This window comes from Grammomys surdaster, unplaced genomic scaffold (genome assembly GCF_004785775.1).
Source record: "Grammomys surdaster isolate TR1022 unplaced genomic scaffold, NIH_TR_1.0 126131, whole genome shotgun sequence".
NCBI classification, from domain to species: domain Eukaryota; kingdom Metazoa; phylum Chordata; class Mammalia; order Rodentia; family Muridae; genus Grammomys; species Grammomys surdaster.
Genome location: NW_021620939.1, coordinates 7,146,702 through 7,162,425, shown reverse-complemented (window position 1 = coordinate 7,162,425; position 15,724 = coordinate 7,146,702).

Genomic DNA, 15,724 nt, shown 5'->3' with positions numbered 1-15,724 from the left:
GGGAGAGGGGAGAGGGGAGAGGGGAGGAGAGGGAGAGAGAGAATATCAGTATGTAGCTCTGACTGACCTGGAGCTGAACTTGCTATGTAGACTGGCTTGCCTTACATTCACAGAGATCCACCTGCCTTTGCCTCTTCCATGGTGGGATTTGAGGTCTGGGCCACCATGCCTGGCTAAGGAAACTATGTTTAAAGTAAGCAATAGCTATAATTATTTGTCATTATACAAGAACAAACATTTCTTTGTATCCGTTTACCCTGCCCCCAAATCTGGATTCCAACACCTGTGTTCATTACTTTGTAACTAGATCCTGTGTTGAAAAGAATAAAAGAAGAAAAAAAACAAAACAAAAAAAGAAAAGAATAAAAGGAAAGACAATGTTTAAGAGTCAGACACGAAGGAGGGGTCGTCTGGAGACTGTTCCACCTGGGTATCCATCCCATGTTCAGTTACCAAAGGTAGACGCTGATGTGGATGTCAGGAAGTGCGTGCTGACAGGAGCCTGATATAGCTGTCTCCTTAGAGGTCTGCCAGAGCCTGACATGTACAGAGGTGGATGCTCATAGCTAAGGGGTTCCCAATGGAGGAGTTAAAGAGAGAAGACTGAAGGAGCTAAAAGAGTTTGCTGCCCCATGGGGAGAGCAACAATACCAACCAACCCAGAGCTCTCAAGGTCTAAACCACCAGCCTGGGAGCACACAGGTAGAGATCTATGGCCCCAGCTGTATATGTAGGGGAGGATGGCTTTGTTGGGCATAGGTGGGAGAGGAAGTCCTTGGTCCCATGAAGGCTGGATGACCCAGTGTGAGGGAATTCAAGGGTGGGGAGGTGGGAGTGGGTGGGAGGGTGGGGGCACATCCTCATAGAAGCAGGAGGAGGGGGGATGGGATTGGGGGTTCCTGGGGAGGGGGATTGGGGAAAGGGGATAACATCTGAAATGTAAATAAAATAATAATAAAAAAAGAGTCAGACATGTTTTGGCCTTAGGACTATCTCCCTCATTCAAACTTCTGTGCCATGAGAACAGAACAGAGTGGAGACAGAGCCGATGTGCAGGCCAATGCACAAAACAAGAAAGATGAGGCAGAAACCCAGGTAAGCTGGCTTGTTACCCAAGATGCTCTAGGGCAGAAACAAGGAATGCTGGGGGCTTGAGACACTGATAAAAGTTGTCTCAGTGGATCTAGAACTTGTACCAGCTTTTCCCTGCCAACCTGTGAGAGTGTCACGTTGCTCTTCTGCCCTGGACCCAACATATTCAGTTCTCATTTGTGCCCAAGTGTAATAGATGCAATAAACCATCTCTTCTGCTGTCTCAGCGGAATAATTAAAACAAACAAACAAATAGATGCCTTGTGTAACCAGTATGTGAAATATCACAATGATAAAGGTTACCAGAAATATGAAAATAGGACATTACTCAGATCCCAGGGAGGGAGAAACGTCTGAAGTGGTAAACACCAGACTCCTGGGAGGACCACGAACGGCCCAAGTCCAGAGGGCGTGGGTAAGTTCTCCAAGAGGTGGAATGTGAACTTAACTAGGGAAACAGATCGTTAGCAAACTGGTCATGCTTCAGATTGTCTTCAGAGGAAATTGGCTGAAGTGAGACCCTCTTCCACAGACATTACCTTTCTCTTCTCTTCTTTGGCGAATCTGGCTTTCAGCTTGTGGAGGGACTCCTTGTCTCTTCTTCCTGTCTGCTTGGGTTACATGGCCCTCCACGCATACTTAGCTTTGTAGTCAGATTCTGGGGATCTGAACTCTGACCTGAGCAAGTCCAGGGACAGTTTCACTCATAACAAGGAAGGGAGGTGGTGGTCCAAGTTCCAGATCCATGGAGACAACCTCTACCAGCATTTCAGACCTCCACCATTTCTTGTTTCTGCCCTGAAGCATCTTGGGTGACAAGCCAGCTTGCCTGGGGCTCTGACTTACCTCTTTCGTTTTGCATGCCTCTTTCTTTATACCTTCTCTTAATATCTGTTTTCTTTCCCATAATTTGGTTTCATCCATTTTTAGATTTATTTTTAATTAAGTGTAAGTATGCATTATGTGCACCACCTCAGGATGATGGATCCCCTGAGGTAGTTACAGCCACCTAATATATGTGCTAAGAACCAAACTCCTTTGTAATAGCAGCACACACACACACACCAAAACACACATACACACAACCCTGAGCATATATATGCAAACACACATATATAAAAGGCAAGGGAGGAGGGTATATATTTGGGTCCAGCCCTTGTGAGGCAAAAGCAGGCAAATCAGTGGAAGTTCAAGGCCAGCCTGGTCTACATTGGGAGTTCCAGGGCTAGCCAGAACTTCTTAGCAAGATCTTGTCTTAAAAAAGAAAAAAGAGGGGCAGTGATGGCACACGCCTTTAATCCCAGCACTTGGAAGGCAGAAGCAGGAAGATTTCTGAGTTCGAGGCCAGCCTAGTCTACAGAGTGAGTTCCAGGACAGCCAGGGCTACACAGAGAAACCCTGTCTCGAAAAAACAAAAACAAAAAAGAAAAAGAAAAAGAAAAAAGAAGCTGAGTGGCGCATGCCATTAGTCCCAGGATGTAGGAGGCAGAGGTCTCTGTGAGTTTAAGGAGAGCCTGGTCTACAGAGTGAGTTCCAGACAGAGAAACCCTATCTCAAAAAAGCCAAAAGAAAAATAAAAATCTAGGGATTATCCTTGCCTCTTCACCTCCATAATCTATGTGTAGTCCTCCAGCAGATACTCTTTTAATTTTTAGAATAATTTTTATTTATTTATTTAATTTTTAAATATAAATTTCTTTTATATGCATTGATGTGGGGGTGTCAGATCCACTGGCACTTCAGTTACAGACAGTTGTGAGCCACCATGTAGGTGCTGGGAACTAAACCTGGATCCTCTGGAAGACCAGTCAGTGCTCTTAACCGCTGAGCCATCTCTCCAGCCCCCTTATTTAATTTTTTTAAAATCAAGGTTTCAAAAGAAGTTACCTTATTGTCTGTAACTCCAGTCCCATGAGACCTGACCCCCTCTGACCTTTTCAGGCATCAGGCATGGAAACAATGCACAGAAAATGATTGTGTGTGTGTGTGTGTGTGTGTTCATTTAAAAAAAAAGAAAGAAAGAATGTGCAATAGAGGTGCAATAGAGGCTGCTGCTTTGAGAGTAATTGCCATTTTCTGATAGGATTTGAGCCCAGGAATTCACATCTGATTCTGTAACATGCTCAAAACTCTGTGGGAATGGAGAGAGTCAGCAGTTAAAAGCACTTGTTGCTCTTGCAGAGGACCTGGGGTTGATTTCTAGGACCCGTAAGGTGGCTCACGACCATGTGTAACTCCAGTTCCAGGGGAACCAGTGCCTTTTTCTGACCTCTTTGACCTACAGGAACATACGGAGCACATGGTACACAAACATACACGTAGACAAAACTCATATGCATATAAAATAGCAATAAAATTATTGCTAATTATGACTAAGCTGGTTATGGTGGCACACACCATCAATTCCAGCCTAGACAGGCAGATCTTGGTGAGTTTGAGGGCAGCCTGGTCTACAGAGCAAGGTCCAGGACAACACAACAGCTAGGGCTACACAGAGACAACAAATTTTATGTGTATATATATATTTATATATATATATATGTGTGTGTGTGTGTGTGTGTGTGTGTGTGTGTGTGTGTGTGTGTATACTATATATAATATATATACTTCCCATTGCTGAGAGAGTTATAGGTCTTAAAGGAAATCTTACTATTTATGTTTCCTTAAATGGTCATGTAGTCAAACTGCCTTTTAAGGTATTTATGACCCTAGCCTAGTACTGCCCTTGACTCTATATGCAGTGGGTAACAGTTAATGCAGAGAGATTCACAAACAGTAATACTAAGGATAGGCAACACTGGAACGCTTAGCCCTAAATGAGATGTCTACCTTACCTCCTCCCAGGGTCTGGGAACACTGTGGAAAAGAAAACAAACGTAGTGGTAGAGCCCTTGCTACCACAGTGCCAGGTCCTGGGTCTGGTCTTCAGCTGGGGAGTGGGGTGGGGGTGCAATATAACAAAGCCAAGCTCACATCTGTAATTCCAGCACTCTGGAGACAGAGGCAGTGGATCTCAGAGTTTGAGGCCAGCTTGATCTACAGAAGGAGTTCCAGGGTAGCCAGGGCTACACAGAGAAACCCTGTCTCTGGGGGTTGGGTCAGTGGGGGTTGGGCATGTAAGACCCAAAGGATGAGAAGGAGTGTTGTAAACCACCATCCTCTAAACATGGCATGGTTGTCGTAATGATGAACTCACAGCATCTGTGGCTACCTGAACACACACATGCTCACACACACACACACACACACACTGAGACACACATACACACACAAACACACACTCATACATACACACTCACATACTCACACATATATACATAAAGATACACATACACACGGACACACGGACACACACACACTTACACAGTCACACAGACACACACATACTCACACAGTCATACAGACAGAGAAAAATAAGTAAAATCATTTTTTTTGAGACAGGGTCTTTCTATGTAGCCCTAGATGTCCTGGAACTTGTTGCATAGACTAGGCTGGCCTTGGCACTGCCAGGCAGTGGTGGCGCATGCCTTTAATCCCAGCACTTGGGAGGCAGAGGCAGGTTGATTTCTGAGTTCGAGGCCAGCCTAGTCTACAGAGTGAATTCCAGGACAGCCCAGGCTACACAGAGAAACCCTATCTCGAAAAACAAAACAACAACAACAACAAATGGCACAAAGCATGGCAATAAAATAAGTCCTAAAAAGAAGAGAGTCCCTTGAACTTTAAATGGTCATCCCTAAACACATATGCCTGTGGGTAACACTTAGTAAGCTGTATTCGTGTGTGTGTGTGTGTGTATGTGTGTGTGTGTGTAAAACAATAGCAATTTTAAAAGAGGTTATGAAGTTGAGACGAGGGACACAGGAGGAGTTGGAGGGGGGAGGAGAGGGAGAAAGAGGAATGATGTAAGCATAGCACTCATGATCATGTATGAAATTCTAAAATAAAATAGAATACCAGGCAAGGTGGTGTAGACTTCGAATTCCAGCACTCAGGTGGATCTCCATGAGTTCAATACCCAGCTTGGTTCAATGCCAGCAAGTTCTAGAGCAGCCAGGGCTCCATAGTGAGACCCTGACTCAAAGAATACAATGAAATAATATAAACCAGAGGGTCCGCGGGAATGGGGGTGTGGGGGTGAATGGAATCACAGTATTTACTGTACATGTATGTAATCATCAAGGAAGCTGAGGGAAAGAAAGAAAACAATCAGCTTCAAGAGACTGGCCAAAAAGGAAACACTATGGCAGATTGAGGTACAAGCAGACAGAGGTCAAGTGGCTGCCACACTGATTTGTCAAGCCCTCAGTGACTCATTAATTAATCTCCTATAATTTATTGGGTGTAAGGAGTAAAGAGAGGGTACATGCTCCTACACACCCATTGCAAACTGAATTTCATAGCCCATTTCCTGACCAGACTTCCTCTCCCCATCTGTCTCTGAGGCCCCCTTTACCACCCTGGGGCTCACAAGCCCATGGCCAGGTGTGTGCCTTCTGCACTCTAGGAGGTCCTGTCACTCATCTCCTCTCTTTTGAGACAGGGTCTCATAACCAGGAATGCTGCTGGATCCCCACTCCTCCTGCCTCCACCTCACAAGTGCTGGGACTGCGGGCACAGGCACCCCTCGGGTGCATCCTGGTCTCCCTTTGTAGTTAATACATTTTCACCTGTCCTCCTAGCTTTTTCTGTTAAAATATCCAGGACAAGGTTTTGCGCGCTCACCACTGTGAAGCCATGTACATAAATTGTTGGTATTAAATACATCTGCAACGTTGCGCAACCATCCCCATGATTTCCTGGAGTTTTTTCACTATCCTCAACAGAAACTCTGACCCGTTAAGCAATCACTCTCCATTTTCTCTACCCTAGGTGACCCCTGTGGCTTTCTATCTTTATGACTGCCTGTTCTAATGCCTCACACAAGCAGAGTCATGCGATACTTACCCTTTCATGTTAATTTATTTGATTTACTATAATGGGCTCAAAGGTTTGCCCCTGCTGTAACATGCACAGGCATTACATTCCTTGATGGGTGTGGCGCTGCAGCCCAGAGTCAGCACTTGCAAGACTGAAGCAGGAGGATGACCAAAAATTTGAGGCTAGCTGGACTATGTATTGAGTTCTGGGTCAGCCAAAACTACTGAGTGAGACCCTGTCTCATACAAACAAGCAAAGAAACAAACAAAAAGGGGCTGGGGATGTAGCCTTGTTGGTAGGGTGCTTGCCTACCATGTGCAAAACTGTGGGGTTTAGTCCCCAGCACTGTGTAAAGACAGCGGCAGCACTCTTCTATAATCGAGGCATTTGAAAGGTGGAGGCAGGAAAAACAGAAGTTCAAGATCATCTTCAGTCATACAGTGAGTTCAAGGGGAATCCTAGGGTCTTGTAAAAATAATGCTAAGGAAAAGAGCTTGAATCTTAGAGAGCTGTAATGGAGCATGTCTTTAATTCCAGCACTGTGGAGGCAGAGACAGAGTACAATTGTGGGTTTAAGGCTAGCCTGAATGCGATATTAAGGCCTTGTAGTAAAATATTCACAGCAGGACCAGGCATGGTGATGCACACCTTCAGTCATAGTACTCAGAAGGTGGAGGAAGTGGAATCTCTGGGAATTCAAGGCTAGCCTGGTCTAAGAACAAATTCCAGGCCAGCCAAGGCTACACAGTGAAAACAAATAACAATATACATACATACATACATACATACATACATACATACATATATATATATATATATATACGTGTGTGTGTGTGTGTGTATAAATATAGATATGCATATAATATATATCACAAAAACTTTCCATCCTGACTGTTTTGGGGACAGCCCCTAGGAGCCAAACTTAAGGCAAGCTCCTATGCTAAGCAAGGACTCTGCTACTGAGTACGTGTCCAGCCCAACAGTGGAATGCTGTAAGTGGCAGGAATTTCATTCAGTGTTACACAACCATCACCCTTTCCTGTTTGTAAAAGGTTTGCATCACTCCAGACAGAAACTCTAACCACTAAGTAATTTCTCATTTTATCCTGCCTCTAGCCCCTGGTCACCTCTACTCTTTTTTCTGTCTGCAGCTACCTTAGATAAGAGTGACACTACAGCATTTGTCCTCTTGTATCTGGCTAAGTTCATTTACCAAACGAGTGTCCGCTTTGTACCATGCGTCAGAAATTCAGAATGGAGTCTGCAGCATGGCTCATAGGTTAAAAGAGAGTGTTCAAGTGTCCACCTGTCAGAGCACAGTTGTCAGTAGCAGGTTCTCTGTCTGCCATCTGAGTTCTGTGGGTCAAACTCAGCAGCAAAAGCCTTTATCTTTCATGCATGTCCCAGGACCCTTTCCTTTTTAAATTTTTTGAAGTATACCGTTTTGGTTCTGTTTTTTCTTTCTACATTTTTAGTGGTCATCACCCGAACTATACCTGTATGTGCACAGGTGTGCCTGAGGCAGCTGACGCCAGGAATGGTCCCGATCACTTTACCTTATATTGTGAAGTAAGATCTCTCAGATGACTCCAAAGCTCACTTCATTACAGCTAGCCTAGCTGGCAAGCTTGCCCTGGGGATCTCCTGCCTGGGCCTTCATTGTGCTAGAATTACAGGTGGGTCGGTCCCCTGGCTAGCCTTGCATTTAAGTGGGTTCTCCAGACACAAATGCTGATCTTCACACAAGTGCTTCATTTGCAAAACCATCCCCAGCCTCATCAGTTTCCTTAACATTTTTCCTGTTTTTGTTTACTTGATTTGGTTGAGACAGCCCTGACTGGCCTGGAACTGACAGTGTAACCAGGTTGGCCTTGTGATCTATCCTCCTGCCTCTCACTCTAAGGTAGGATTACAAAGCACCCAGTCACCCCTCTTTAAAATAAAAGGCCGCCTTGTCTGGCCTCAACAGGAAAATATGCATTTAGTCCTGCTGCAACTTGATATGTCAAGGTGGGTTGATATCCAGGGAGGCCTCCCCTTTTCTGAGGAGAAAGGGAGGAGGGGTGGATGGGGGAAGGGGAGGTGAGAGGGAGGGACTGGAAGGAGAGGAGGGAGGGGAAGCTGCTAAGTCCAGAAAAGGGAGCTAGATGCCCCAGGGCTGGAGTTACTGGCTGTTGTGAGCTCTCTGACAGGGGTGTTGAGAACCTAACTCAGGTCTTCTACAAGAACAGTATATGCCCTTAACCACTGAACCAGGTTCCTGTCTCTCTTTAAGATTTTTAGTTCTCAGTACCAATATTCCCAGAACTGGCACCCTGAGTATAAGGGGTAGAGCTGGTACTTAAGAACTGCTGGTTTGTGCTGGTTACAAGCTGGGAGCTCTTGGGTGTGACTTCCCAAATGCTGGGACTATAGGCATTCGCCAACCTTCCATCTCATCCATTCCATCTTTCCAAAGTGCACACTCTCTACTGTGCATGCTCACTGAAATTTCTGTTCCATTGTTTCTGAGGTCAGTCAGTGACCTTCTTTAAATGGCTGACACGGAAGAGGATGGGAAAGAAAGATTCTTTCAATTCCTGCACCTGAAAAGCTTGTGGGGGCAGGGTGGGGGCGGGGTGGGAGGGCTGGGGGTGGGGTGGGGTGGGGGCAGGGTGGGAGGGCTGGGGGTGGAGCTGACTCTGAAACCACTGAGCATGACAGAAATGAACCAGCTTCAGCACACACTCTCCTGGACGCTAGTGTTTGTTGCGACAGCAGGACCCAAAAGCAGTTGCTGCGGACTCGAGGCCTGGAGGAATGGATTCCAATGCTTCCTAACCTACTGTCTGTTGCTTAGTTTTGTTTAGCTTTGTTTGAGATAGAGCGTCACATCGCCCAGGCTGACTTGGACTTAAACTGTAGTAGAGAATGACTTTGAACCCCCATTCCTCCTGCCTCTACTTTCCGAGTGCTGGAATCACAAGTGTGCACCACTGCAGTTAGCCCACATTTCTATATTAGTGTGTGTGTGTGTGTGTGTGTGTGTGTGTGTGTGTGTGTGAGGCAGGAATTCTCTACATGGCCCTAGCATCCTGAAACTTACTATGTAAACTAGGCTAGCCTTGAATCCACTGAGATCTGCCTGCCTCTGCTTCCCACGGTCTGGGATTAAAGACGTGAGCACTACACTCAGTAACTTCAACAATCTGAGGTAAAGTATTTGTCTGGTTTGTTGTCTGAGAATTCCTAATATTGTTTTATTTTATTTCCTCCCCTTGTTTTTTTTGTTTTGTTTTGTTTTGTTTTGTTTTTCGAGACAGGGTTTCTCTGTGTAGCCCTGGGTGTCCTGGAACTCACTCTGTAGAACAGGCTAGCCTCAAACTCAGAAATCTGCCTGCCTCTGCCTCCCAAGTGCTGGTGTGCGCCACCACTGCCCGGCACTCCTCCCCCTTTTTTAGTGACAAAAGACTTGCTATGTAGTCCAAGCTGGTCCAAAATGTGCAGTTCCCTTGTCCACTCTCCTAAGTGTAGGGTTACAGGCCTGTGCAGTGCTAGAGAGCAAAGCTGGCAAGCACTAGCAAGCCCAGGCACTCTCCCGACTGAGCTACACATCCAAGTCAAGACTTCGTCCAGTGGTTGAAGACAATTTTGACTTTTTCTATGATGTTTCTTAGTATGAGTTTTTAAATATTACATTCATGTATTTGTTATGTAGGTACATGCACGCCTCAGTGCATGAGTCAGAGGGCAGTTTACAGGAGTCAGAGTGTTCTTCTACCTGTAAGACTCGGCATTGAACTCAGGTCATCAGGCTTAGCAGCAAGTGTCTTTTCCCACTGAACCTCCTCACAAGCCCCTTCTCAAATGTTCTCTTAGCCTTTGCCCACTACCTGATTCTGAAGCTCACGTTTTTAGACTTTGCTGAAGCAGTACCTAACTCTCGTCATTTTAATAGCTTTTATTTATCAGTTTGCTTTGAGGTAGTCTTATTATGTAGCCTAGGCTAACTTCAAACTCTTGATCCTCCTGCCTCAGTTTCCCAAGTGCTGGGATTAAAGCTATTTGCTATTCTGCCTGACTTACATCGTCACTACTTTTCTGTTGCTGTCTCTGTAACACATTGGCCCTGGCTAAGAGTGTAGAGCAGTAATAGTGTTTGCATGAAGCCCTGGGTCCAGTCCCTAGCACTGGACAAAACCCAACAACAGTACAACCTTAGTGGTTTGGGGCCACACAGATTCATCACCTCAGGGGCTTGTTTGCTATCTCACCATTCTGTAGTCCCAGAGAGGTTCAACATGTAGGTTCCACTGAGTTAAAATCAGAGTCAAATTTTCCCTTCAAGAAAAGAGCAGGCTTCCCAGGGATCTCCAGTGAACACAGCATAACAAGTTACAATAAGACTAGGTACAAACCTTCCGATCAAGGCTAGGTGAGGAAACCCAGTAGGGGGAAAAGGGTCCCGAGAGCAAGCAGAAGAGCGGGAAACAACCCACATTCCCACTGTTACTCGTCCCACACAACCATAACATATGTGCAGAGAGCTTAGCTCAGACCCAGACAGGCGCCATGATTGTTGTTTCAGTCTCTGTGAGCTCCTACGAACTCTGCTCAGTTGATCCTATGGGAAGGTTGGCACATTCCAATCCTTAGTGACTATAGGTTACCAGGTCGTTACCTGATTGTCCCTGCTTTTGACACCGATGCCACCTGAATTCTTTGGCTCCAAGTACAAAATAAAGAACTTCTGGTTGTGAATCACTCTGTCTCCTGCCTACCTCACCTGCTTTTTTTTTTCCATTTTATTTTATTTTGTTCTTACATTGGGCCCACCAAAGTAATAGTAAACCCATAATAAACTCTGTAATTTCACCCGTGAAATTCCTTCTGCCGTGGATTGTGCATTAAGACATGATGTCTTCGTGGGGACATTACTCTGCCCACCACAACTGCTCTGGGAGCCACTAACTGGTGTCACTCCTTCCCACTCTCCACCTCTCCCTCGAACTCAGAGTACCTTAGGTCTGGCACAGGTTGAGATCTGTCTCCACCAGTTGCTTATATGTGTCTGTCCTTCTTTTTTTTTTTTTTTTGGTTTTTTTCGAGACAGGGTTTCTCTGTGTAGCCCTGGCTGTCCTGGAACTCACTCTGTAGACCAGGCTGGCCTCGAACTCAGAAATCCACCTGCCTCTGCCTCCCAAGTGCTGGGATTAAAGGCGTGCGCCACCACCGCCCGGCGTGTCTGTCCTTCTGACTGGCCCTCCCCTACCCCTGATCACTCGCTTCAATCCTAAAGGACCACAGACTACAGACCACAGGTGGACAGTATTCCCCTGCATCAGAATGGTTGTGTTTTCAAGTCTGTTTCACCATCAGTACCAACCTCCACTTGTGAGTGGGTGAAGGAGGAGCCGGGTCTGCTGTGTGCCTTGGAGTATACACTCATACCCGTAGTGTAGGGCCAACAAGCAGTAGGTGGTCATTAAACCTTGTAGGATGCAAAGGTAGACCTCCCAAAAACCTGATGAACCTGTGTCTTCAATGCCCTTCACTTTCAGGCCTTGAAAAAAGCCCAAGGAATATGTCTACAGAGAAATGTAGCAGTGAAAGACGTGTCCTCTCTCACATGGTAAACCTGTACATATGCAGACACACACACACACACACACACACACACACACAAATTAATATAATCAGCAACCCATGTGTAGCATTTATGCAACATTGTCAATAATGGATTAAGAAAAACAAAATAAGCCGGGCGGTGATGGCGCACACCTTTAATCCCAGCACTTGGGAGGCAGAGGCAGGCGGATTTCTGAGTTCAAGGCCAACCTGGTCTACAGAGTGAGTTCCAGGACACCCAGGGCTACACAGAGGAACCCTGTCTCGAAAAAACAAACAAACAAACAAACAAAAACCAAAAGAAAAGAAAAACAAAATAATTTTCCCAAACGATCAACAACTAAAAACAAACCTCCATGTTAGAGGGAAGGCTGAATTATCTTCACAGCCTCAATATGGGAAAAAAAAGTCATCTGCCAAATTACAGGTTGATACTCCATTTAAAATATACGCATTTTTTAAAGTTTATTTTAGGGACTGGAGAGATGTCTCAGTGGTTAAAAGTGCCTGTTACTCTTCCAGAAGTAGAGCTCTTCCTGGGTTCAATTCCCAGCACCCATATGGTGGTTTGCAACCATCTGTGAGTCCAGTCCTAGGGGATCCAGCACCTCTTCTAGCCTCTCTGGGCACCCGATACACATGCGGTACACAGACATGCACACAGGCAGAACACCCATGCCCATAAAATAAAATAAAGGCTAGGAAAATTTTAATTTGTTGTTTGATTTGTTATTTGAAATAGGGTCTCACTATGTAGCTTTGACTAGGCTGAAACTCACTCTATTGACCAGACTGGCCTTAAACTCATAGAGATCCACCTGTCTCTGCCTCCTGAGTGCTGGTATATGCCTGGCTAAGCTTCATTTTAGTTCTAATTGTGTGTACATGTGTCTGTGCATCTGTGTATCTGTGGGTATGTTACACATAAGTGTGGGTGATCTTAGAGGCTAGCGGTGTCAGAACCCCTGAAACTTGAATTACAGTGAATTGTCAGCCACCTGACCTGGGTGCTGAGAACTTCATTCAGGTCCTCTGGAAAAGCAGGACATACTCAACCACCAAGACATCTCTCCAACCAAAACTGTTTATAATGTGTGTGGGCATGTGTGTATATATGTATGTGAGAGAGAGACAGACAGACAGACAGACAGACACAGAGACATACAGAGAGACAGATAGAGAGAGACAGATAGATGGAGAGATGGAGGGACAGAGACAGAGAGAGAGAAAACATGAGCAGGCCAGTGTATGCCCAATAGTGAGATTGTGGAGGTCCGAGGATAACTTTTTGGGACTCAGTTCCTCCCCTTCCACCTCATTTTGAGGCAGTTTCTCTTTTGTTTCCCTTGCTACAGTGTGTACAGGCCCATGTGCTTCTGGCTGCGGAATTTCCTGCCTCTGCCTCTCATCTCATAGAGGCTTTTTCAAGACAGGGTTTCTCTGTGTAGCCCTGGCTGTCCTGGAACTCACTCTGTAGACCAGGCTGGCCTCGAACTCACAGAGATCACCTGCCTCCAAGGGCTGGGATCTTGGGTGGTGTGCCACCACCGCCCAAAGTGCTAGGCTTTTATATAAATACTATTGCATCTAGATTTCATGTGAGTTCCTGGGACTGGTTAGGTTTGCACAGCAAGTATTTTTACCTGCTGACCCATCTCCTTGTTTATAGTTATTCTTATGTAGAAACCATCACCCTTTTAATCCCAGCACCTAGGAAGTGTCACCGGCAGACAGAGTTCAAGACCAGTTTAATTTACACAGTGAATACTAGTCACCAGGGCTACATACCAAGACTCTGTCTTAAAACAAAACAGTACAAACCAAAAGAACCTCAGGCTGTGGCAGGGAAGGCATAGCAGGAAGGATATCATGAGTTGCCACGAATACTACGTTGTTGTTTTTTTTTTTTAATCTACTATCACAATATTTGTCAAGTTAAAGCCCCTTTTAAAGCTATGTGTTGGGACATGCACCCTGATGCTGGCACCTGGAAAGAAGAAGCATGGGAAAACAGTGAGTTCAAGTCCAGCCAGGGCCACAGGGTTTAGGCTGTCTCAAAAAGCACACACATGGCCTTTTTTAAACTTGTGTTTTTTTCTCATTTTGTTTCTTGTCAGAGAAATCAAAGTCAGGGCCTCAGGCATGCTAAGCACATGCTAAGCACATGCTAAGTACACACTTTGCCGCTGAGCCCCAGTCCCAGTCCCGTTCTCATTACTTTGATATAATTCTGCTTCTCTTTGAATTAGTAATTGGAATTTCTTTTTCTAAAACACAGTACTCTAAAAATGCCCATTCCCAGAGACCCCATCAACCTGTCCCATGGTAGAGGCAGGGAGGGAAGGAGTGAGGAGTCCTTTGAGGTAGCTCAATCTTCATTCTTACTATAGGGACCTTGGAGCCCCTCAGACACACAGATAAAGGTGGCTAGAGATACCTGAGTGGCCTGAACTTAGGGCTCTGGGGACCTGAGCTGGGAGTATGAGGATGGGGTTAGAGCTGGGAAGCTGGAAAGGAGTCACAGATCTAAGGACTGGCATCTGCTGGGGACCCAGAGCAGCGATCCCTTGGGAACAGAGGCATAGAGAGAGAGAGAAGGAAGGCGAGTGAGCCAGCTGCTTTCTGGTGGTAGGTCTAAAGTCCCGATTTCACCTGTCCTCCTCCCTGAGATGAGGCAAGGACAGAGCTAAAAACAACGGTATGGGTATTACCTCTCTGAGGGGGCAGTGATGCCTGCGACTTCCTGCCCACCTGTCCTGTGCACTGTAGCTTCAACAAACCTGCTGCCTCTAACAGTGGAAACAGGCCAGGGTTTAGATGGTCCCTCATACACACAGGCTGACACCGGCTGACAAGCTGTCGAGGACCATGTGGGAGGAACAAGTCATGGAATTACAAACTCATGGAAATCAGCCCACTGACGAGCACAACCACAATGGCTCTCTTCTCCGGCTTCCTCGTACTCCTCACCTGCGACCCCCAGCCTGGTAACTCAAACTCCATATTTTTCCTGCTCTTCCCAGTAACTGGTTGTAGCCATTTTTATTTAACCAAATTTAAAAACTTTTAAATGATTCAATTTTTAATGTGCATTGGTATTTTGCTCGCTTGTATGTCTGTGTGAGGGTGCTAGATTCTCCTGGAACTGGAGTAACAGTCATGAGCTAATGGGTGAGTGCTGGGAATTGAACCCAGGTCCTCTGGAAAAGCAGCCAGTGCTCTTAATCTCTGAGCCATCTACCCAGCCCCTAACCAATGGTTTTTAATTGGGGAGTAAGGTTTGCACAACAAAGGCTGGTATGTGTGGGAATTTGCTCACCTTTGATGCAACCAGATCTTGGGGTACAGGATATAGCACATGAATACAAGCAGCACCAGACCAAACCCCATCATTTTCCCCTTTTTGTCTAAATAAAAAGGCTCTTTCTCATAATAATAAACAACAAACAATTGGAACAAATGTGAAACAATTATAAAAGCTTGTTAGGTAGGAGTTACATCCACAACGTCCAGTTCATTTATATTTGGAAACTTTAGAGAGAGTATTCTATCGTCTATTCTATATTGGTGAGTTCGGAGTTTTATATCTAAATCATTTTCTGTCATAACTTATATTATAATCCAAAAAATCTTTTTATGTCCTAAAACAACTTAAGCGTAATTGTAAGAGTATAACTATCTCGTCTTCAACTCCATCAGAGACCAGGAAAGGATAAATGTTACTGTGTGTTCCGAGGGCTTCCTGCTGTTACAGAGCTCTGCTCTGCTTGCTGCCCTCACAGCCCTCTCAATCTAAGAGTTATATGAAAATTCAAAGGGGCTTCCAGTCCTTCACTGGACAGTATCTCTGGCACTCACAATAATAGTGCTTGATCTCTTTCAGACATTGCTGCTGGAGCAGATTATGACTCTATCACCAACCTAGAGAAGAACTTAGAGATGTAGTTTGTCAGCAGTGACCACCACCCTTAGCATTTGGAAAAATAAAGTTGCTAGTGAACTTAGCTTGAGATGTTTTTGCTTCTGGCTCTGATGTAGAAAATCTTAGGAAACAATTTGAAGTTCATAAAAACACACACTTAATATTTGAGTGGGGACTTTTTGA